General features: G+C 54.4%; 1 protein-coding gene and 1 pseudogene across 17 annotated transcripts in view; one reads left to right on the plus strand and one right to left on the minus strand.

Annotated features, from left to right (window-relative positions):
* The window catches only part of Rbfox3 (RNA binding fox-1 homolog 3), a 393,013-nt gene that overhangs the window by 116,354 nt on the left and 254,161 nt on the right, over window positions 1-22,498 (plus strand). The gene's annotated exons all lie outside the window — the stretch shown is intronic.
* On the minus strand, window positions 4,159-6,797 carry LOC101722266 (small ribosomal subunit protein uS17 pseudogene; annotated as a pseudogene).

The following is a 22,498-nucleotide window of genomic DNA, read 5'->3' on the forward strand; positions in this document are numbered from 1 at the left end:
CTGGGCACACACATGTCACTGCTTTCCAGCCTCCCAGGGCCCTGCACAGCCAAGACCAGCTGGCAGGGGACACCAGCCTCTCCCTGCTTCCATAACCTGCCGTGAACCCCTGGGGCACTGTGGAGGTGGCACTGTGGTACTGTCGCTGTCCTCATGAGCTCTGAAAGGTGTCTGGGCCTGTAGACTTTGCCAGGAGAGGGGCCTGAGGACCCCAATCCCAGCACAAGCTGTGTAGACAACAGGGGTGGGAGTGGTGCCTGGGCTGCAGAGCTGCCCAGTGGGTGGCTGAGGAGGTACAGTGCCAGTGTGGACAGGGTGACTGTCTACAGGCAGGCGCAGGAGGAGCTCCCATGAGCTGAGGGGCACATCCCCTTGCTCTATGCCCCAGCTGAGGGGCACCCCAGCTTCCTAAGGTTCTCCTGAGACCCCAGCCATGTTTCTTCAAGGGACAGAAAGAGGGCAGTGCCTGAGAAGCCAGGGCTGGCACAAAGGGAGAGGGGCCTGAAGGTGGATGGGAGAGGGTATCCTGATTGTCCCCCCTTCCTCTGGGAGTCCTGACACCACGAATCACTCCCTCATTCAGGAATCTGATTGTCCAGCCCCCTTCCTCCTACTAGTCGAGACAGCTCTTAGTCTTTTTTTTTTAAATTAAAAAATAAAAACAAAACCAAGGCTTTTGTGGTGATGTACCAGTTCTGCATCTCGGTGGTAATAGGTACAAGAAAGGTGCACACATGATAAAATTGCACAGAGCTGCATACCACACGAGATCACATATCACACCAGATCTGTGACTGGTCACTCAGCACAAGCCAGGCGCTGTGTGGCATTGTACTGTGGCAGACACAATGGCCACAGCGGGGAGCTGCTGCAGAGCAAGGACCTCCCTGTACACCTCTGCACCTTCGGCTGAATCTATTATTATTCCCAAATAAAAGTTGAAAGAAAAGGCAAAGCGGTGCTCAGATGCATTCGGGGCATGTGGCCTGGTGGGGAGCCTCCACTGGCTGTACCCCAACTGTCCAGGATCTCTGACTCTGTGCAGGGGCCTGAGGACAGACTCTCCCTGCCTTCCCTGCCCAGCCTCATAGTCTGGAACATCCAGGAGGCACAGCTGGGGCGGCTTCCTGAATCTTCCCAATCCCCAACACCACAAAGGCGGCTGGACCTGGCTCCATTAATGTGGGGGCATGGGCACATGGAGTCTCCTTGTGGCTCTGGGCCAGGCAGGTCTTGTGGCCTGGTTGCCCAACAGACTTGTGAGCCACACTCCCATGTTGTCTAGCAATGGAGGTGTCTGGAGGAGCCCCGCCCAGGTTAGCTGTCACCCTCTTAGAATCCTGATTGTCTCCACCCCCAGAGGGGAGGGGCCTCTCAGTCCTATGCAGGGGGCCAGGACCAAATGTCCTGTGCATCTTGTTGGGAGAGAGGCCAGCTGCTCTGTGCACGGACAAGGGGGCATCTGGCTCTCCAAACACGAGGCCTGGTGCTATGTGGAGGGGCTGCCCATACCATGGGCAGGAAGAGACCATAGGAAATGTTGAAAGGGACAAAAAGGTATGTCAGAGGGGCTAGCAGCCATGTGTCTTGGTCAGGTAATTTTGCAGCTCTCTGGAAGTCGATGGTGTTTGCAGAGATTAGAATGGCTGTTCTCCTCTCAGGAGCTGGATTAAAGCCACACCTCTACCCTGGGCAACCTAGCATGGAGACCCAGGGCCCACACATGTGAAAGCTATCGATTGATTCCTCCTGTCTCCATTGGCAATCTTTACCCCTGGTTCCTGAGGCTGTAGCACCTCCTTATCCACTTGGAGGACACACGAGTGTCTGATCCATGCCAGACGTGGAGCTGGAGGCAGGAGGTGACCACACACAGGAGCTTCTCTGTCTGTCCGTGTTTGTGCCATGCATACAGTGGGCTCTGTTCCATGGGCTCCACATCTCCAGATTCAACCAATCACAGCTAGGAAATATTGGGTGGGTGCATCTGTACTACCACATACAGACTTTTTTCTCATCATTATTCCCTAAACAATACAGCATAATAGCTATTTTCATAGCATCTGTTTTGTATTAGGAATTTTAAGTAATCTAGAGATGATTCAAAATATACAGGAGATGCATGTAGCTTCTAAGCAAATACTATAAGGGACTCGCACATTATAAAAATGACTGAGGATCTTGCTATCGTGGTGGAGGGGAATGGGGCTGGGTTCTGGAACCATCCGTGAAGATGCCATCTGTACCTGTATCATCTCTATACATTTATTTATTTATTTATTTATTTATTTATTTTTGGTACCGGGGATCAAACTCAGGTCCCTCCGCTTGCGAGGCAGGTGGTGGAACCACTGAGCTAAATCCCCGGCCCTTATCTATATACATTTAGACCCAGACAAAGACCTGTATCTGAAGACACACACACACACACACACACACACACACACACACACGACTATGAATTGTTGGGAGACCTCTAAAGGGAACAGACAATGGCTGTGATGGAGTAGCAGGATGGTGGTGGCAGCCCTGAGCAGGCGGGTAGGTATGGTCAGAGTGTAGGCCAGATAGGGCACAGGGCGGGTTTGGGACCAATTCCAGTGCCATGGCTGTAGGAGCACCCTGGAGGTTGTTGGTTGTGGGACGACGGACTCCGACTTGGGAGGGCTGCTTGTACAAATATGTATTCAGCTTCAATGCGTACATGGGGTTTGCGTCTTTATAAAACTGGCATCTCTGAGAGTCACCGATGAATATTTTATAAGACTGCTCTGGAGAATGATGGGAAGGAAGTAGGTCAGAGGCAGAGAAACAGCAAGGCACCCAAAGCAGGTCCAGGCTAGAGGTGCCGAGGCTCCACAATGTGCCGGGGCCACCGGGGCAAGAGGACAGGGCAAGGACAGTGCACAGTTTTGCAACTTGAGCACATGGCTGAACAGAAGGACCAGAGTGAGGAAGGAAAGTTTGGAAGCAGAGCAAATTTGGGTTAGAACAAGGCCCATGTAGGGTGCCTGGGAGTAGCGATGTCCAGCCAGCAAAGGACACTCGAGTATCACACATGAGACGAAGCTGCCCAGCCCCAGAGGCCTGGATGTGGCTTGTGCTCTGTGCCCAGAGAGATGAAGCATTGCTCACAGTTGTATACCCTCCAGGCCAGGCGCACCATGACCTGGGCTTCGGGAGTGTGTGGGGGCCCCAATGTGTGGCCTCCCCAGGGCTCCTGGTCTCAAGGTCTGAACCTTCTGAGTGACAGCAGTATCCCTAACCCCATCCCCCCTGCCACAGGGCTGGACACGTTCCATGAGCCCTGCCCAACCCACTGCTCTCCTGCAGCCCGCTCATGCCAAGGCATTTGGTCTTCAAGCCAAGCCGATCCCTTCCTCCCCCTACCTCTTCTCCGCACCGTTTCTCTGGTTCTGGAGCTTCCTCCCTCCTCCTCCTCCTCCTGCATCCCTGGCTGCTCCCAGTCTCCCCGTCTGCGACCTTGACTTCCTTTGTCTGCTCAGAGTCCCCACCCCATGCTGAACTCTGCTCCCCTCTCTCTGTCCTGTTTAATGACGCCACTCATTCATGCAGCATGGGTGTGGATAACCTTTCTGGTGCCAGATGCCCAGAAAGGTAGAGAACGTCCTCCAGAAGACAGAGCTGTAGTCTCTACCTGAGCAATGACCAGCCTGCAGCCACTTCCGAGTAGCCATGTTCTCTGAGACAAGTGTGTACAATGGCCTGCTGGAATCGGGTTTCAAAGGAGTGTGTACAGAGCAAAGCCCAGCAGCAGCCCATCCACCTTGACTGCTCTAGCCAAGGTTGCTGGCAGAAAGAAGATGGCTCCCACTTTCACCTCCATAGCCTGTCTGGAGTCAGGTGCCTACCTCTAGGGATGGGTAGACTCAGAATGGCTATGCATCTTCATTCCCTCCTTCCTCCTCAGCCGCCCCGCATCCCTGCCAGATCCCAGTAGTTGCTGATTCCCATGTCCACACTTCCACTTGACCCTTGCCTTCCCCTTTGCCCTCCTTCTTCATTTCCACCAGAATTATGTCCTCCCCCTAAGGCCAGCTGGGTCCTCCTCCAGGAACTGCCCCGTATTGGCAAGGGATTAGCATGAAGCCCTCTGACTTCCATGGGGTGGAGAAGACCATCGGATGGGCTGGCTGCTCACGCCCGGTGATTAGGGAAGATGGCATTGCCAGTACCAGATGGCTGGGCAGTCTGGGGTGGGGGAGATGTCCCACAGAGGTGTCTGCATCATGAAGCTCCTGTTACCTGCCAGGAGCAGCACCCAGACAAACACCGGAGCACACTGCCACAATCTTGCGGTGACGGTGTCAGTGCTATTACTGCCACTGGCTTTCAGAGGTGAAATGGGAGGTTTGGGAGATGAATCGGCCTGGCCAGGTCTCACTGCCAGTGAGTGACAGGGTGCCACTTGACCTGAGGGCTGGCTCTGCCACAGCAGGAACTCTGTAGATACCCCTGGAATTGAGGGTAACACAGGGTGATGCTTCTCAGCCCCTCCCATCTCAGAGCGGGTGGTTTTCCCTCTTGCCAGTTCTGATTCAGGGTGTGCCTCAGCCCATGATTTTGGCTGAGCAGCAGAATTGCAGTCAAAGTGAAAAGATTTGTCTCTGGGGAAGATTTGAACAGACTTCTCCAGCCTCTTCTCTGTCCGCAAGATGCTGCAATGACGCTGACATGCTTGTCTCCTGGGCTCTGAGCATGGCGAAGGTGACAACTCCTTCCCAGCCCGTCATTGCTGGGGATTGCTACCCACACTGACAGTCCCTGGGGTTTGGGGTTGACTACATGCGACTGAGCCAAATAAATTAGCATAAAACATGTAAAACCAAATTTCCTGATGTATTTTCTTTCTCATTTACTACTCAGGTGTTTAGATTTAATTTCTTCCAAATGATACACCTAAATATCCTTACGTCCCCTAATAATTGTGCATTTTGATAGCAAATCTTCCTAATAAAGGGAGACAGGCAACAGAGAAGGTTTAGCATATCTGTGGGAGAGAGTGTGGCTTTGGGTGAGCAACTCGGGCCTTACTTGGGGTGGGGAGTTGGAGCTCTCGGGAGAGGCCGCTCTAGCCCACCAGCTTCCCATTGAAGGCTGCCAACCCCAATTTAGCGGGCCCCATTTTGTGCTTTTCTGAAAGGAGGTTTAACTTCTCTGATTTATTTCTCTGGCAAGGATTTTGCTTCTTCTCGCCTCTTGGAATTTATCTTTTTGGACATGGGTATTTGGGGCTCATCTTGGTTACGAGTTGCTTCCTGGGCGGGTGGGCCTGGGGCTCCACTGTGTTCATGTTGAACCAGGGCTCCTGCTCTTCAACAGTGCAGGGCTTTGGGTCTTGACAAGTTGCAAATAGTTCCTTCCAGTCTTCTTTCCAGGGCCAGAGATTTAGATGAACTTGTAACTCCTCTTGGAATTTGGGGAGATGATTCATTTTCCTGGTGTCACCAACCCAGTATCTCTCCGATAGGGATGTCCATGTCAATACCTTGGGGTTTGCCTCACCATGATTGTAGAGAGACGTTCTCTGCAGTCTCCAGGGCCTCCCTCTCCCCCTTTCCTTTAACCTTCCTATACCCAGAGCTAATCCTGTCCCAAGCCCAGGCCACAACTCACAGCCTGAGAAGGGAACAGACTGGAAGGGAGATTGGATGCCCCTGTTTCTTCCTAACCCACTCTCACCTGGAAGAGGATAGAGGGCGACCCACCCAGAGCCACTGGAGTGTGAAGAGTGTCCAGTGGATTTGCATGCATGTGTGCCTTCTGTCAAACACGTGTGTGTTTGTGTGTGTCAGGCATCCTAAGAACACATATCACATTCATTCTGCTTTCCTGCAGACCCATTAGCAGTATTTGGGCTTTGGCATTCCTCTATCTTGATGCTAACATCTTCCCCCCATGGGGAATGCAATAGCTGTGATTAGTCTAATGAGTGATTAATTAGCAAGCAGGCTGGCTGGATAATTGTCATGTGCTGACCTGCGGCACGGTGGCCAGGAGGGACAGCCGTCGGCTCACACTGGCGACTTGAGCCCTTGAGATATCGCTGGGCTCAGACCACTGCACACTGGGATTCAGTGGGTGTTGCTCATGTGGGACGTGGGTCTATGGGTGGCCAAATTCCAAAACTGTATGTGCATGTTCTGAATAAACACATGTAATATTCATTCATAATTGAATGACGAAAACTGATCTTAATCGGCAATTAGGCAAAATTTAAAAGTATTTTTGAGTAGAAGATGTCACAGGCTCCTGCATGGGTCTGGCTGGGTAAATTGAGTTGGAGGGTCTGGGTGTGCTGGGGAAGGGCTTGAAAATTCTTGCAGACTTGCCTGGGGGCAGGTTGAAAGAGGGCTGTAAGCTGGGGAGGGCAGGGGAGGGCAGGGGAGGGGACCCTCCCTGCTGTCCTGTTCAGGAGCCTGCACACGCCCGCTGTGACGATGTCACCTATCTGGACATCTCTGAAGCGGGGGGACAGGTGCATGGACGTGTTCCCGTGGCACTTCTCAAAGCGATTGCATTTGCGGAGGTAGCAGAGAGAGTCCCGGTGGATGACAGCTGTCCTCTGTGTCTTCATCTTGGGCTTCCCGTGGGACAGGATCCGCCCTCGGATGGAGACGTTACCAGCGAAGGGGCATTTCTTGTCAGTAGAGGTGCCCTTGAGGGCCTCTTGGGTGGAGCTTCTCCTTGCCAGTGCCCCCCAGCAGGACCCTCTTCTTGTTGTGGAAGGTAGTCCGCCGCTCCTGGTAGGCACGCTCTGTCTGAATGTCCGCCATCTTCCCGGCCGGCTGACACAAAAGGGTCCACTTCTGAGTCTTGGTGTGCAGCCCCTACTGCGATGCAATGTGAATTTTCATCGCGGAAGCTGAAGGAAACCTGGTGCCAGAAATGACCCAGATCCGGGCCTCTTGGGCCCCCTCCTGCCTCAGAGCCATTGGGGGGATTTCATTTGTCTCCTCTCCTCTCACTGGGAAGAGACCCAGGGCCAGGAGAGAGGGGCCCAGACTCCTGTGTACCATCTCCCCACCCCAGTCCAGCCAGTGGCCAAGGCGGGCTAAGTGTGGCTGGCAGAATGACCCTGCCCAGGCCGAACACCCTGTGCAGCCACATTGCTCTGGGCCTCTTCTCTTTTTCAGGGAACCTTCAGAAGGGTCTTGGACGGTTTTCTCCTGGCCAGGGCCTGGCGTCCAGGGGAGGTGGTGGGCCCCGCCCCCTCCCAGTTCGGAGCAGGTGTGGGTTCCTGGCTTTGCCCCACCTTTGCCCTCTGTGTGGTTCTCCTTTGGCTGCAGGAGCCGAAGACCACCAACTGCAGCTTTTAACAACAGTCCCAGGAGGTCAGAACTCAGGGTGTCAGCAGGCTCTGCTCCCTCTGTTGGCTCCAGGGGAGGATCCTTCCCTACGTCTTCCTGCTTCTCTGGCCTCTGCTCTGACCTTACTTGGCTTTCTCCCTTGCACCTTGTCTGCTCTTTCTTATGGAGACCCTGGTGATTGCTTTTAGGGCTTACCCTAGTCCAGGACGATCGCTTCACGAGCCCCTTACCTTAACTACACCTACAATGACCCTCACTTCAAATTCAGCACAGCCTAAGGTTCCAGGGCTCAGGCCTTGGACATGCCTCTCTGAGGGACACTGTGCAGCGATACCCAGAGGTTTCACGTGGGTGCTGTCTGCCTCCTGTGCGTCCCTCTCCTTGACAGACCAGGCCTGTGACAGGCTCATCCTGGCTGCCCCCAGCATGGGCCCCACCCTGTGTGCTGAATAGCGCTTGGATGAGAGAGAGAGAGAGGGGCCCTCACTTGCCTGCAAGAAAATGCCCACGAGCCCGCCACGGGAGGGAAGAAAGGACAGTGAGGAAGCCAGCCCGGGGCACGGCCCCAGGCCCAAGCCCTCAGCCCTCCCCCTGCTGGATGTCAGGCAACTTCTGGCTTCTCTGCACCTCAGTTGGCCGTTCTGTGAAATGGAGCATGTGCCAGGACCGGCCTCATCCTAGGAGGCGAGAGCAACACACAACCTGCCAATCAGCCAGTGCGGGTGAGGCTGTGCTCCGCCAGGGCGTGCAGTGCCTGCGTGCAGGGAAGAAGGGGACCTCACTGTGCCACGTGGCCTCATGCAGCTTGGAACTCAAGCCCTCAGACTGCTCCAGTCACTCAGAGGTTGCAGAGGCCTGGGCTCTATCAGTCTGCAGAGGCTCCAATAGACTAGAGGGAGAAGGCCATCAGAGCAGGGTGGGATTGGGCCTGTTGGAAGTGTTTACTGCCGCCCAGAGCACATTTCCTGCACTCACATTAGCGCTGGAGTCGGGGGTGTTATTGTTGCTGTTGTTTGTGGTTCTGGGGACTGAACCCAAGGGCTTCTCACTGAGCTACACTCTCAGGCTTTTTCTGGTCTCGTGTTTTGAGACAAGGCCTGGCTAAGTTTATTCAGAGACAAGGTGACTAAGTTGCTCAGGTGGGACTTGAACTTGCAGTCCTTCTGCCTGGGCCTCCCAGAGCGCTGGGATTACAGGAGCGTCACCTTGCCCTGCTTGGCTGGGCCAGGCCCTGCCTCCGATTGGCTTGACTGTGTCTAGGGTCAGGGTGGGGGATTTTCATGGGGCCTGGATGTGACCCCATCACCTCTTGCCCCCAACCCTGGGGCTTGAACAGCAACCTGCCAGACTGCCGCCTAGAGGGGGACCAGGGAGAGGAGCCCCGGCTTAGGGCTGAGCGGAGGAGCCCCTGGAACTTCCTAGAAATGTGGACCCTGTGGCACAGAGAGATGGCTGGGCAGTGTGTGGCTCATGCTCTTGAGCCTGGAGGAGCCCAGGATTTCTGAACCTTGGCACTGTTAACATTTGGGGCAGGCTCTGCTTGCTGTGGGGTCCATCCAGTGCCTGGAGGGTGTCAGCAGCATTCCTGGCCTGCGTCCACTAGATGCCTCACCCCCCACGGGGACACCCAGTCATGTCTACAGCATCAGCGAATGGCCCGAGGCAGGTCCACCCCAGGAAAGGATGCCTGCTGTGATCCCCGTCAGACGGAGGGAGAGGCCACCCCAGACACAGCTTTCTAGAACCATCTATGGCTGATTGCCAGACTGGGCCCTGTGAAGAGAACTTTGCAGGGCAATGTTCTCGGGCTCTGGGCTGGTCATAGGTGGGGAGGGCACTGCCAGGGAGGAGGATGTGAGGAGAACTGAGAGTCTGTAGGGTCTGGAATCCCTCAGAAGACTCTTAATCCCTGCGCGAGGCCACCGTCATTCAGAAACAAATTTTGTGTCCTCAAGGTTCTGGGGCCTCCTTATAAGAAAATGCTTTACCAAGACTACCACACACACACATACACACACACACACGCACGCATACACTCCCAAAGACATGGCCACCCATATCTGTCACCACCCCATTGCATATTCACAAGTCACAAGAGCACTAAAGTGGGAACACCCGAGTGCCCATGAGCTGGTGACAACCATGTGGTTCATCTATATAGGGAGGTACTGTATTCATGGCCCTGAGTCGGAGGGAAGCAGATCCCTGGTACGCCTACATAGATGATCCTTGATGACACTGTGCTCAGGAGAAGCCCGACGCTCAGGCCACATGTTCCGTGGTTGCATCTGTCTGTCCTGAGCACACCATTATCTCTCTCCCCACAGCCCCTCCCCCTCCGTCTCACCCACCTCTACCAATTCCCATCCCTGGCACCCTCATCCGCTTAGTATCTCCCTTTCTGGGCCCCTGGGGCTTGTGATCTTCCCGAGTGCTCAGCACAGAGGACATCTGGAGTCAGGGCTCAGCTGCCCCGCAGGGCCAGGGCCTGAAAAGAGTTCTTACAGGCCCCCAGGGTGGGGAGACGGGGAGGCCTGTGAACACCTGGCTGAGTAAGGCAAGGCTGGAAGTGGAATTGGGATGGTGAGGGTGCACGTGGGTTGGGCAGCTCATTTGGGTTGGTCCTGGTGCTGTGGGCTTCGGGCGGCCAGCGTATGTGCACAGGGATGGGGCTCAGGGTGAGGAGGCTCCTGCAGAGGGCCCGGGGAACCAGAGCAGCAGGGCAGAGGCCAGCGTGCTGGGTCATGTGGTCTCAGGGGGCGGGGACAGAGCCCAGCGATCCAAATGTGATTTAGCTGCAGATCCCTTAGTGCAGATGAACTCTAACTGGGAGGGCCAAGGATGTCCGTGTAACGAGGGGGCTGCTCGGGTGGGAGTTGGTAGAGGGTTCTTCCAAGCTGTTGGCCCTGGCCTGGGCTCTGGAGAGCCAGGTAGAAAGTTCCAGGTGCGGCAGGTGGAGAGCTCAGGCCCCTGGTCCACAAGGTGGGCATGGCGGGACCTGCCTCTCTGCAGTCATAGGGGACATTACATGTGTGCCCTTGGTGAAAATTCCCTGAAAACCCATAGAAACATGGCTCATCCACAAGGCAGAGGAGCTCCCCAGGTCAGGGGAGGCTGCTAAGTCTCGGGAATAGATGGACAGTGTGCTGTGTCGGCCACAAGTGAGCAGAGCATTATCTATGCTCAGGCATTTCAGCAAAGCTGAGCGTACCTCTGCAGGAGGGCCTGGCTCTCCCGGTTGCTAGTGTCCTGCTGCCCCTCAGCCCATTCCTCCTGGTCACTCCTTCTTGATGAATCCAATAGGATGCACTGTCCTCTGACTCTGAGCCTTTCCCCTGGACCCTTCTGACACCGCACCATTCCCATCCTCACATACATGCCATTTGCTACTTACTGCTGGAAGGTTCTGGCTTATTCGTGTCAGCCTCAAGGTCAGCAGAGGGCAGGCTGGGTGGAGAGGAGAGTCGAGGCCTGGTTGGGCCTTCCTCACTGGCGAGTCTGACATACGGGGGTGTGTGTGCGTGCACACATGTACATGTGCATACGTGTGCTCATGTGTGCACACACTAAGCACACACACGCACAAGCAAATATGCACGTGTGAGCTGAGCGTGCATGTGCGTGTGTGCTCATTTGCATTGCATGCTTATGCGTGTGTGTGCATGCATGTGTGGGCAGAAGGAAGAGCGCCCAGACCTCCAGGAAAGCTCTCAGAACCTAGACCTGCCCCTGCCAGACACCCCAGTCACAGCCGCTACCCCCGGATGGAGCCCTTGGGGGAAGTTACCAGACATCTGGGCAAAGGAGAGGAGAAATGAAATAACTGTGAGATTTGTAGCATGTTACCTGTTTTTATTAAAAATCAATGACACAATAGAACGATTGCACTCTATCTTACTTAAACAATATCCACTGCATGGGGGTGGGGGGAACACAGGGAAGGGGGGCTGCTCTGTGTGCCGCCTCTGCCCCCAGCCTCTCTCCCTGCATGAAATAACCAGCTCGTCTTGGGCCCCATCAGAGCCGGGATTTACGGCTGGGCCTGCCGATTGCCTGCCGCACGTCTCTCTCAGTTTCATTCCTGCCATTTATCACACCGGGCCCTGCCTCAGCGCCAGAGGGACAGTTAATCAAGGCAGACTTTCTACCTTGTCATCCTGGGATTCTGCTGGGAGAAAATGTGAACCATAAAATTAAAATCGTGGAAACTGGGGAATTTGTAAAGAAGCTGGGGGTTTGGGAAGGAAGGAAAGAAAGAGATTTCTCCAGCTCCCTGGCCCACGTATGAACAGACCAAAACCTGGAGCAGTGGAGACTTTGCGCCTGGAATTCATTTCCTCTTATTGCCGTGCTGTGGATGAGTTCTGAGGCAATGCTTTCCAGACATCGCCACCCTCCTCCTCTCTGCCCTGGCTCCCGGGCAGGGATCCCTCTCTTCTAAAGGAAATAGAGGTGACAGTCCTGGCTGGAAAAAAGAGGCAAACAGGAAGTGAGCACCACCAGCAGAACAATGCGGTTCGGCCCACTTCTGACTGCAGGTTCTGCCAGACAAGTGGCCTCTCCAGATGCCTTTGCAAGTCCCCTGGGCCCCTACCCCCACCCATGACATGACAAGGCCCTCCTGCAGGGAGGACAAGCCACCCCCAAGGAGAGAGGCCCACAGCGGTGCAGCCCTGGCTGTGTGCTGGACCTGGGGTGAGTTTTCAAGCAGGCACCCCATCTGGGAGAGTCAGGTCAGTCCTCAGAGCCGGGGGAAGCAGAAGGTGGCTCCGTGAGTGCAGAGCCAGACCGAAGGGCTGTATGCTTGACATCCGCCCTGGGGAGGAGGGGGAAAGGTAGCTTCTGCTATCTTCCATGAAAACCAGGATGGGTTTTAGTTAGGATTTTATCTTTGTGTAGGAGTCAGTTGGGGCTGGACAAAAGGGAGAGAAGACACCACCTCCAGTGCTTGGGCTGCCCCATGCTGGGCCCATGAGTCCAGCCATAGGGACAGGTGCAAAGGGAGCCTGCAGGGACCCCGTCCAGTACCATGGAAGAGGGTGCTTTGAAACAATGTTCTCTTATTCACTTTGCTCTATTTTCGGCCTCCTGTGATGAGGCCTGTATGTGTGGATGCCTATGCTTGTGCACGTGTGTGCCCCAGTGTGTCAAAGTGTGTCTCCAGGTCTGCTCTATTGAGAAGGATGGTGTGGTGAGCAATGGAGCAGCCTCCTGGACTCCCAAAGGGCAGAGCAGTCAGGCAAGAGCTAAACACCTCCTGAAGGCTGCACTTCCCAGTGCCTGCCTGCAGTGGGTGTTTAGAAGCTGGGGATGGAGTCTCCTCCCTCTGGGGTGCCCGGAAGGCTGCTGAGGACCAGCTCTCAGGATCCCAGAGTCCCGGGTCAGGCTGTGGTGGGTGAACATGCTTGGCAACTTCATTGCAAGAAGCTTCTGGCTTTCAACTGCCTGGTGCTCATGACTTATTTAAACATATCTTCATGATTCTGGAGGTGCCATAGGAGCAAGACTGGGCCACAGGGATCAGTTCTACCAGATGGAGCTTGGGATCAAAAGCTGTCCATCAAGGCCAGTCAAACCAGTGAAGTCACTGCCAGATCTCTGGGGATCAGGGACAGGAGAGGCCTCTGACTTAGGGGGTGCACTAGCTCTGCAGGGCTGGCCGCAGGATCCACGTGGGGATTCCTGAGGGCAATGAGGAGCTTCTAATGCACATCCCCAGAAGGACCACCAGGCTTCCCAAGCCCTGCTTTTGAAGGATGGCCTGGGCATCCTGGGGGTGGTGTCACACAAGAGGCCACCTGGGAAATACAAAGTCAGCCTCACTTCTGATTCCAGTTGGCCCCTCATCCTGATGGTGCTGTTTCCCAGGAGGGAACAGGAGGTCTTGTCCTGCCCCTTCCATGGCTCTCCCTTCCCAGGGAGTTCAGAGCATCACCAGGAGCCAAATGGGGATAGGGCAGGGTGGGGCAAAGGGCATCTTCCCACCTCACAAATGAACCTTCAGCTCCAAGTAAGGGCAGAGGCTGGAGTAGGCTGGCATCTCCATGGAAGGCCATCCTGGGAACCTCTGCTACCTTTGTTTTCTCCTGTCACCTTTAAGTGCCAGGCAGGTGTCCTTGGGGCTGACCGGAACAGCAGCCTGCTATTCCTTGGGGGTGACCTGTCTCATGTGTCCTTTGGATCTAGCCACATTGGCTGGGCTTCCAGGCTGCCCTCTGCCCCCAGGCCTGTGCACTTCTGCAGGACCTCCTCCCTCACCCGACCGTCTAGATGCTCACCCGTGTATGCACACAGGCACACATTTAATTAAAACCCTATTTCCCTATTGCATCCCACTGCCTTAAAGTGGTTGCCCGTGAGTCTCCCTACTGCACAGCACTGATATCCTATAGGTGGTCCCCACCCCATGAATGGGGGGCAGTCTCCTCCACAGCTGGGTGTTCTGAGGGCACCTCATGCATCTGCCCCAGGGCTGGGGTCTCATGAACAGCCCCTGCCCCATACACCTTTCCTCTCAGGTTGGTTGTCCTGCAAGCAGTCCCCTGTCCCAGTATCTGCCTGCCAGGTTTGGGGTCCCATGGGAAGATGCTTGGCTGCTGCTGGCGTAGGGAGTCGTGGCCAGTTTTTTGGGAAGCACCGTCTGCCATGTGCACCTGCCCGGCACGAGGAGCCTGGCTGGGCCTTTCCTGCAGGTCACAGGTGGTGGGAGCTAGGAAGGTGAGGTGTCCCTGGCACGCGAATGGGTCAAGATTCCAAGGCCTATGCTGCTCCCGTGAGAGCTCCTTGGGCTTGGAATTCATTATGTGATTTAGTTGTTGCTGCAGGTTTACCTTCCTAATTATGTTTAGCTTAGAACAATGTTAAAATTGTTTTGCATTCCCTGAGTACACAGAGCTGGGCTGTGGGAAGAGGTGGCTGGGGCTGTGCACAGTGGCAGAGAGGAGACATCGGGATCTGGAGGCTGCATGGATGAGGCACATGCCAGTAATCGGGCATTGCTGCTCAGAGATGCCTGTAAATAAACAAGCACAGCCAACGTGGGTGCAAACCCAGCAGGCCAGAGGAGAACTGGGTGCGGGGCACAGGACCTAGGGGCCCAGCCTTGTTAAAATCTGCCAGGTACGGGGCAATTCTATTGTACAACCACTCATTCCAAATCTACCCCGTGAGGTAGATACTACAGAGAGGTATACTGAGGCCTGCAGCAGAAAGTCACTGGCCCAAAGTCACAAACCTGATGTTGATAGCCCTGAGATCCTGGCTCCAGAGTCCGAGCCTGAGACGTCTGTGGGGTACCATCTGATACCATGGCTCTGAACAGAACTGAGAACTATGTCCTCAGGTGACATGGGGCAAAGCTAAGAGCTCAGGGCACAGCTCACTGCTCACCTGTGCAGGGTGAACACACCAGTACCCACAAAGCACCCATGGGGTCAGCTCCCGGGTCCCAGATCAAACAAAACCTAAGGGACCCTTTTGGGGTCACCAATGCACCCACCTCAATTTGCAGTGGAGAAGTTAAGTTCCTAGTGATGTTATCTTCCCTGGAGGTAGTTTTTTGTTTTTATTTTTTTACATACGTGCACGGACCTTTTGACTTAGACCTCCACGTCTGGGTTGCTTGGGCTTGGATAAGAGCCTGTTTGGAGTGTGGACAGTCATTCTCTGGGACCCTGACTGCTCTCTCTGGGTCCCAGCCACACTCAGCCATTACTTGACCCCTCTTTCCCAGCCTGCATGCCAGGCTTCAAGAAAAAGCTCTCTCCCCGTTAGTGCACCTTAGTAACGTACAGCTCTCCCTAAAACCCAGATTTACACAGACCTGAGGCACCAGAAGTTGGATCCCCACTTTCTGACATAAGGCAGAGAATCATCTGAGTTTCTTTGTCCTGTTGGCTTACACACCCCCTCCCCGCCCTGGCAGAACCAGCCAGCTAAGCCTGGGTGCTGCAGACACTGGGGTGTGCCATGCAGTTCCTGTTTTACACTACCTGGGCATCCTGGACAGTGTCACCCTGGGGTGCTGGCACCAAGACGGAGTGACTGTTGATTTCATGAGAGCTGGTCTACAGGCTGCAGCCTTCGCTGCCTCCATTTCCAGCTCCTGTGGGTCATTCCAGAACAGACAGATTTTTTTACGCTTCTGATTCTGTATCCTCAGAAAATTAACACGGCTCTGCAGTCAGTCTGGTTTCTTGCAGCAGGAAGCCTTTCCTCAGCTTCTCTCTCAGTGTGGAGACATTTGTGTTTTGTGGGCAGATCTGACCCTGAGTGAGGAGGAGCCTGTGTACGCTCCCTTGAAAGAGACCTGGCGGGGATACGTTTGTGATCCCCACTCCCTGCCCTCTGGTCCTCAAATTCCACTCACAGCGCTCTGAGCTGATGCGTGGGAGAGCAGCCACTAAATTCCCTGCCTAGTTGTCTAGGCAACACAGAGGAAGCCGGAAAGCCCCAAGAACAGGAAGAGTACCTTTCCACATTCTCCTCCCTGCTGGGATCTACCTGGGAGCAGGGACAGATGGAGCATAAGAGTGGGGGACGCAGGCTGCTGGGAGGACCCAGGTGGACTTTTTTCTCCTAACACGCTCTGTGGCCTTCAACCCATCCAGGGTTTCTAGAGTTCTAGGCTTTCCCTCTTGGAAATTGAGATGGGCACGGGTCCCCCACTGCCTCATCCTTTGCAGCAATGAGTTCATGCTGCATAGCCACCTGCCCAGAAGTCAGTGGCTTCAAATATTAGTAGTCTTCATACTCAGGGAGTCTCTTTTTGCAAATGTTTCTACTTGTAAAGTTTGTTTGTGACCCCAAGGTGAAGGCCAGTGGCTCTCTTATGGTCGTTCGTGGACCTGTGCAGAGTGCTGCAAAACTTAAGTCTCATGATGCACCTGTTCCCAGGTGAGGTCGAACAAGGCCACCCTCTGCCTTCCTGTTTGGGTTCTCATATGTGCACTGGTGTCCTCTAAGTGATCTGTTTAGTGCTACATCTTTCACGTTTTTTGTGCTTTCTATGGCAGGCTCACTGTTTCAAATGGCCTCCAAGTGCAGCATGTTAAGTAGGGCTGTCTTGTGTTCCTACTCAGAAGGAGGCTGTGATGCGATGGTGAAAATAGATGTGTTAGAGAAGCATCCTATAGTGTGCGATGTATAGTGCTGTTAGCCATGAGTTCATTATTGTCAAACCAACAATGTTATTAAATAAGCTGTCTCTAAATAGAACCACCTTGAAAACAATGCTATGTATTGACTGACTGACAAAACTGCTGTGGCATGAGGCTTGCAGGGACTCTGCCCTGTATTTCCCTGGAAGCATTGGTTCAGTATTTGCCAACTCAGTGATCACTGTGACTTTATATCACGTGACTAAGAGAATAACAAGGGCAACTGTATTTTGCTTGTTGGTCTACAGCTCGGCAGAATGGTGGCTGCTGGGCATGACCCCTTGCTTGGGGCTGGCTCATGTGGGATTCTTTTTCCCAAGGCAGAGACACAGGAGGCTGGGCCCCTGCATAAGCATTCAGAGTCCCCTCCTCACCACACTGCTGCTAACATCCACTCACTGGTGGGAGCAAGTGTCCTTCCAAGCCAATGCTGAGGAGTGGAGTGACACTTGCTGCCTCTGTGAAGGAGCTGCAATCCCATGACAGAAGCGGGACAGTTGGGGTCACACTCAGGCTAACTGATCCAAAACCCAGGGTGCTGGGATAGGGGTGGGAGTGTGATATAGGAGCCCTGGCCCAGAGATGTGGACAGGAACTCTCAAGGGTAGCCCAGGAACAGAAAGTGAAATTGAGGTGATTCCAGAGCCCCATAGTCATTCCAGACCCCTAGACTCCATTCCTGGCAGGGACTAGTATCTGCTATAATTTAGATTTAAGGTGTTAAAGGCTTGGTCCTCAGCTTGGTGCTATTGGGAGGTAGTAGAACCTTTAGGAGGCAGGGCCTCCTGAGGGGAGGAGGTTAGGTTATTGGGGGTGGGGCCTAGAAGGGGACATTGGGACCTAGTCCCTTCTTGTCTCTGTGCTTCTCAGCTTCCCCAAGGTGAAAACACTTCCTCCACCATGTGGTCCCATCTGATGTACTACTCCACCATGAGCCCAAAGCAGAGGGCCAAGAGACTGAACCCTGAGACCATGAGCCCAAATAAGCCTTTCTTTCTTACAAGTTGATTATGTCAGGTATTTTGTCACAGCGGAAGAAAGGTGTCTCTCTGCAGAAACATCTTGTCCCACTGGGAACACAGGCAAGCTTGCTGGTTTCCTCCACTCCAGTGGGACAAAGACTGTCTTCTGTATGGATACCCTGGAGTCTGTGCTGGGTGGAAGAGAGAACCAAGCTAGTTAATTAATGCCGGGGTACGGGGAGCAAGAGAGGAAGGGGAGAAAGCAAGGATGTTCTGAGCATTCCACTGGAGGATATTTGTAATGCGCTCTGAGTTAAGCACAGAGCTGGATCTGAGGGCCCAGCCTTGCACGCCCATGCTTGTTCTGTAGACCCACTGTGTTAGCAAGAAGTGTCCATCAAGTTCCTAGGAACCTTCCAATTAGATCATCTTTTGAAAGCTTGAACCACATTGCCCCTCCCCTTCTTTGCCTTAGGGCATCTCCCTGGTTTCTCATCAGTAAAGGAACCTGTTCTCTTCACATCCCTTCCCGGGGGCCTTTGATACCAGCAGGCGTGGGAAGGAGAAAAGAATAATTAACAAATTAATTAATTGTCCTCTATTTCCACTTCAAACAAATAAGGTAATTTTTTTAATGGAACAGGTTGTGCATGAATAAAAGGCCATTAGTGGCCATTAAAAAATGAATACGAGCTTCCAACGGACAAGCAGACGTTTCCAGACTGCCCACCACCCCAAACGTCTCATGCATGTATTATTAGCTCCTGTGGGAGCCAAGCAGCTTTTGCAGCCTGGGCTGAGAAGTGAAGAAGTAGATGCTTGTTCCTGTGAAGGAAAATAAGACCTCTACCAGCCATCCACTGCTGGGTGTACCCTCAGAGGGGCCAAGAACAGGGTCTCTGAAACAGTTGCACACCCGTTTTCAAGGCAGCAGTATTCCCCACAGCTAAAAAGTGGAAGCCACTCGTGTGCCCACAGACAGATGGCTGTATGAGCAAGATATGGCCGGTCCATACCATGGAATACAACATGCATGAACCACCTTGAGGACATCATGCTCAGTGAAAAAGACACTAGTCAGAAACATCAGAAACTGTACGATCCAATCCACGCATAAGACGTCCCTTAGAGTAGAGGTGAACAGAAGAGTGGGGGTTGCTCCCTGGGGCTGGGAAGGAGAGGGGAGAGGGGTTGTTTATGGATTCAGAGAGTTTCAGCTGGGGTGATGAGAAGTTTTGAAGATGGATGTTGGTGATGGTGGCATAGCAGGGTGAATGCACTTGAACTTACTCGACTGTCCACTTAAAATGGTTCCAATGGCAGTGGGTGGAATGGTGCCAGAGGGGTGGGCTGATGATCATGACTAAAGGCTGCAGGAACTGGACACTTCATTTCCTGCAGGATGGTGGTGTTTATGGTGGCTTCATCGTGCGCAGTTCCTTCCATGGTGCTTCCATGTGCTTCTGTTTTACACCCCTTGCAATGCCAGCTGGGCTCTGGGGTCCTGTCGGTGCTGGCATCAAGTTTCCCCGATGTGTTTGTCCTTCACTGTGAAAATCTGTTCTCCCCTTTGACGCGGGGAGCTTCCCATGGGCTTCTGGCTGCAGTTTCCATGGATTTCCGGTCTGCGGCGCCCATCAGACACTTTGGGGAGACCGTGTCCCTGGACTGGTGGCTGCAGGTGGCAGTCTGAACTGGGTGCTTTGCCCGGATGCTGCACGTGGCTCTCAGCCTCACACCCAGTGATCTTGTGAGAGTCTGTTGGCAGACAAAAATAATATTTGTTGAGCACAGTACAGGGTCTGTCATATTTCTGCTTTATTCTGAGAACAAAAATACTTCTGAAAGCGTATCTGATTTTGAAATCCCCTTTCTGATTAAGAGGCCCCTGAAAAGGACAGTTACGTAAACCATGTGCTGGGGAGACTCTTGCAGAGTAGATGTGGTTTTCCCGATGATTGGTTTGTTCAAGGGTTTTACACACAATATACCTGGGTCCTCATTTTGCACCATTTTCTTGCCTGATTTTTTTAAAGCTGTTTCGGACAGGCTTCCTTGCCAAGATCCATTCGTACTCTTGTGAAAACAACCGTCTCCAGTGGCTGGGCTCTTGTTGAGATCAAACATTATCTCCCTGAAACTGTCCTAAAGCCAGGGCTGGCCTCTGCAGGGTGCAGTGCAGGGGAAGCCCACTCATGGAGCTGGGTCGGCACTGTGCGGGGCCGGGGGAAGCCCTGCGATCCCATGGCTCCGGGAGCCTCCTGTTTGGAGCATCTGGTGTGCCACATCCTTTGTCCCCCACCTCCTGTCACAGATGTCAAGGCTTCCGGTCAAGGTCAAGGAGCCATGCACAGGATAAGCAGAACTGAGCCTATGGAACAGAGTCCATGTCTGATCTTTAAACCACCCTCTTCCTCCAGAAAGAAGAAAAAACACTGGGATTGCAGGCTGTGGGGACAGGGCCTGGCTGGCACTCCTGATGTGTGTGCCCTGGCAGCCACAGTAACACCTCTGAGGGACAGAGGCTGCTGAGAGCTCACACTCAGGGGTCATGTGTCAGCAGGTGTGAGTGTGTATGCATGTGAGCTTGCACACGTGTGTGTAGACGGGCGTGTGGGCTGGTGGGTGCCTAGGCAGAGGCACCGTGGGCATCGGCAGCGATAGGGGGAGCTACTGGGGGAGGGAGACGGCGTGGGGTGGGGGACAGGTGGGGACAGGACTGCTGGCTGGGAGTGCTGGACAGCTCACGGGACAAGCAGTGCCTGGGTCTCCCAGCTCTGGGAGAGGAGCTGGGATGGGCAGGAAGTGTCACCGGTTCCATTTCCTGGCCTGGAAAGGTCACAAGGCCCTGTCCTGTTGGTGCTGTCGCTTGTCACAGGTAGTGCCATTGCAGGTCCTGATGGGGCGACACAGAATTGGAGACAAAGTGTCTCTGGTGAGTGACTTTCAGAGAAGGCTTCCTGTGTGGGGGCCTTTCACAGAGGAGGTGGGTCTCAGGCCGGGCAGAAAGGCCCATGGGCACTTGGGAGCAGCATGGTCCTGGTGCAGGATGCAGGACACTTGGCCGCAGGGAGAAGGGGAACAATGAGACTAGCCCGGGAGGGTTCTGACTCTGGCGGTGGAGCTGGCCGTGCCCTGCAGCTGTATCCTGGATTCGAGGCAGTGACAGTGGCTGCTGCAGGCGGGGTGAGTGCTGCAGGAGAGCGGGCCTTGGCCCTGCGGCCGGCCACCCTCCCTAGCATGCTTGCTCAGACAGTGTGGGTGTCCCCTTGTGGCTCCCAGGTGTGACTGTGGGTTTTGTACTGGGCCCAGGAGCCCCCTTGGCAGACCAGGCACCTGCTGGGGGCAGAGAAGGCAGGAAGAGCCTCCGAGTAGGGTGCTGCAAAGCATAGAAAAGGAAAGGAGAGAGGAAAGGAGGGAGAGAGAGGAAGACATCCCAGCAGGCAGGCGTATGTTACCCAGTAGCTGTCTTGCAGCCACCTTTTCTGGGCTGAGCGGAGAGGGAACCCAGAAACCCAGTCTAATAGGAGGGGATGGTGAGGTGCAGGCCATTAGAGACCCTGCCTGACAATGATTTTATGGCAACCACCTCAGGGTGAAGTGTCAGCCAGAACCTGCAGGCTGAGCACCATCTGCCGGGGCTTTGGTCCTGACAACAGCTGCCTCTGCAAAAGGTGCAGTTGGAGGAAAACCATCCTCAAGGAAATGTGTTTGTGTGTATGTGCATGTGTGTGCACACTTGCACATGTGTATGGACACGTGCATTTGTGTGTGTGCACGCATGTTTGTGTAAGTGTGTCAGGAGTGTGTGAGTGGTGTGTCCCGAGGGAACTGGGGGAGCTGTGCATCTCCCTTCCTTGCTCATTGCACCTGCAGCCCCTAGGTGCTCCTAAGGGTGGCTCTCGCTGGGTGGAGAAGGGCCGCGCTGTTGAATGTGAGAAACGCCTGGTTATGGCAACCCAACAGGCCTCAGCGCACCCTCTGGACCCTTTGATGAGACCACCCTCACTGGAAATCTCCTAGAGGGACAGGGACTCGGGGAGCTCCCAGGGAGCATGCCCAGCAGGCCAGTGGCTGCTGACCATCCAGAGCCCAGGGAGGGGGCCATGGGGCGGCGTCCTCCTCAGTGTGGGTGTTGCTCTTTCCCACCGAGCCTGGCTTCATTTCAGGTTCCAGGCTCCCAGGCCACAGCCCTCTTTACCCATTCGAAGGTCAGTGCACTGAAGAGAAGTGTTTCCTAGGAGCAGGCAGGAGGCCCCGGTGGGCTCTGCTTCCTTGCTGCCTGCCTAGGAAGCCCTCATGTTCATTCATTCATCGAAAGCATAATGAGTGGAGGCTTCCATCTGGGGAACAAAAGCTGAGCCCTGGCCTGTGGGCTGGAGAGACAGGTTGGCTAGCAGGGTGCACAACACTGTGTGCTAGGGTGGGGGACTCTGGGGGCCACAGAAGCCTCCTAGCTATGCCTCAGTGGGTCAAGGAGTCCATGTCTATAGGGCCGAAAGCGCATCGAAAGGGTAGGACAAGGTCCGTTGAGTGGAGGGCTGTGGGGATGCTGCGTGCTCTGGCTTCACTGCAGTTCAGTGTGGCAGGGTGAGCATGGAAGGAACAAAGCCAAGAGCTACTGGAGAAGTCAGTCGCTGCCCCACTAGCTTCCTAGTGGAGAGAGTGGCTCCTTTGTCCATTTGTCAAACAATGACGTATTGAGCTGAATGTGGCCTCAGACAGTAGTGCTAGACCAATGCGTCTGTCCCTGTGGAGAAGACAGAGAGCTGAGCCCTTCCTTGAGAATCATGCTGCTGGGTGAGAGGGTAGCAGGTATTCGTGGCAAAAATGAGACAGAGTGAGGGGTGGAGGTGCACTTGCACCTGCCGAGGGAGTGACTTGAGAGCCAGGTGAGGAGGTGGTGGATGCCCGGGCCAGAGCGCGGGATTGCAGGAATGACTTGCATCCTGAGGGAATCCTCTGTGTGCAGGGAGTAGGGACAGACAGTTGTGCTGGGGGGCCGGGGTGCTGCTGTGGAAGTGGGGCGGAGGTGCAGCGTGGGGGG

The sequence above is a fragment of the Heterocephalus glaber genome, unplaced genomic scaffold (assembly GCF_053883595.1).
Source record: "Heterocephalus glaber isolate CG9 unplaced genomic scaffold, H.glaber_assembly_v1.0 deba00000937, whole genome shotgun sequence".
Taxonomy (NCBI): domain Eukaryota; kingdom Metazoa; phylum Chordata; class Mammalia; order Rodentia; family Bathyergidae; genus Heterocephalus; species Heterocephalus glaber.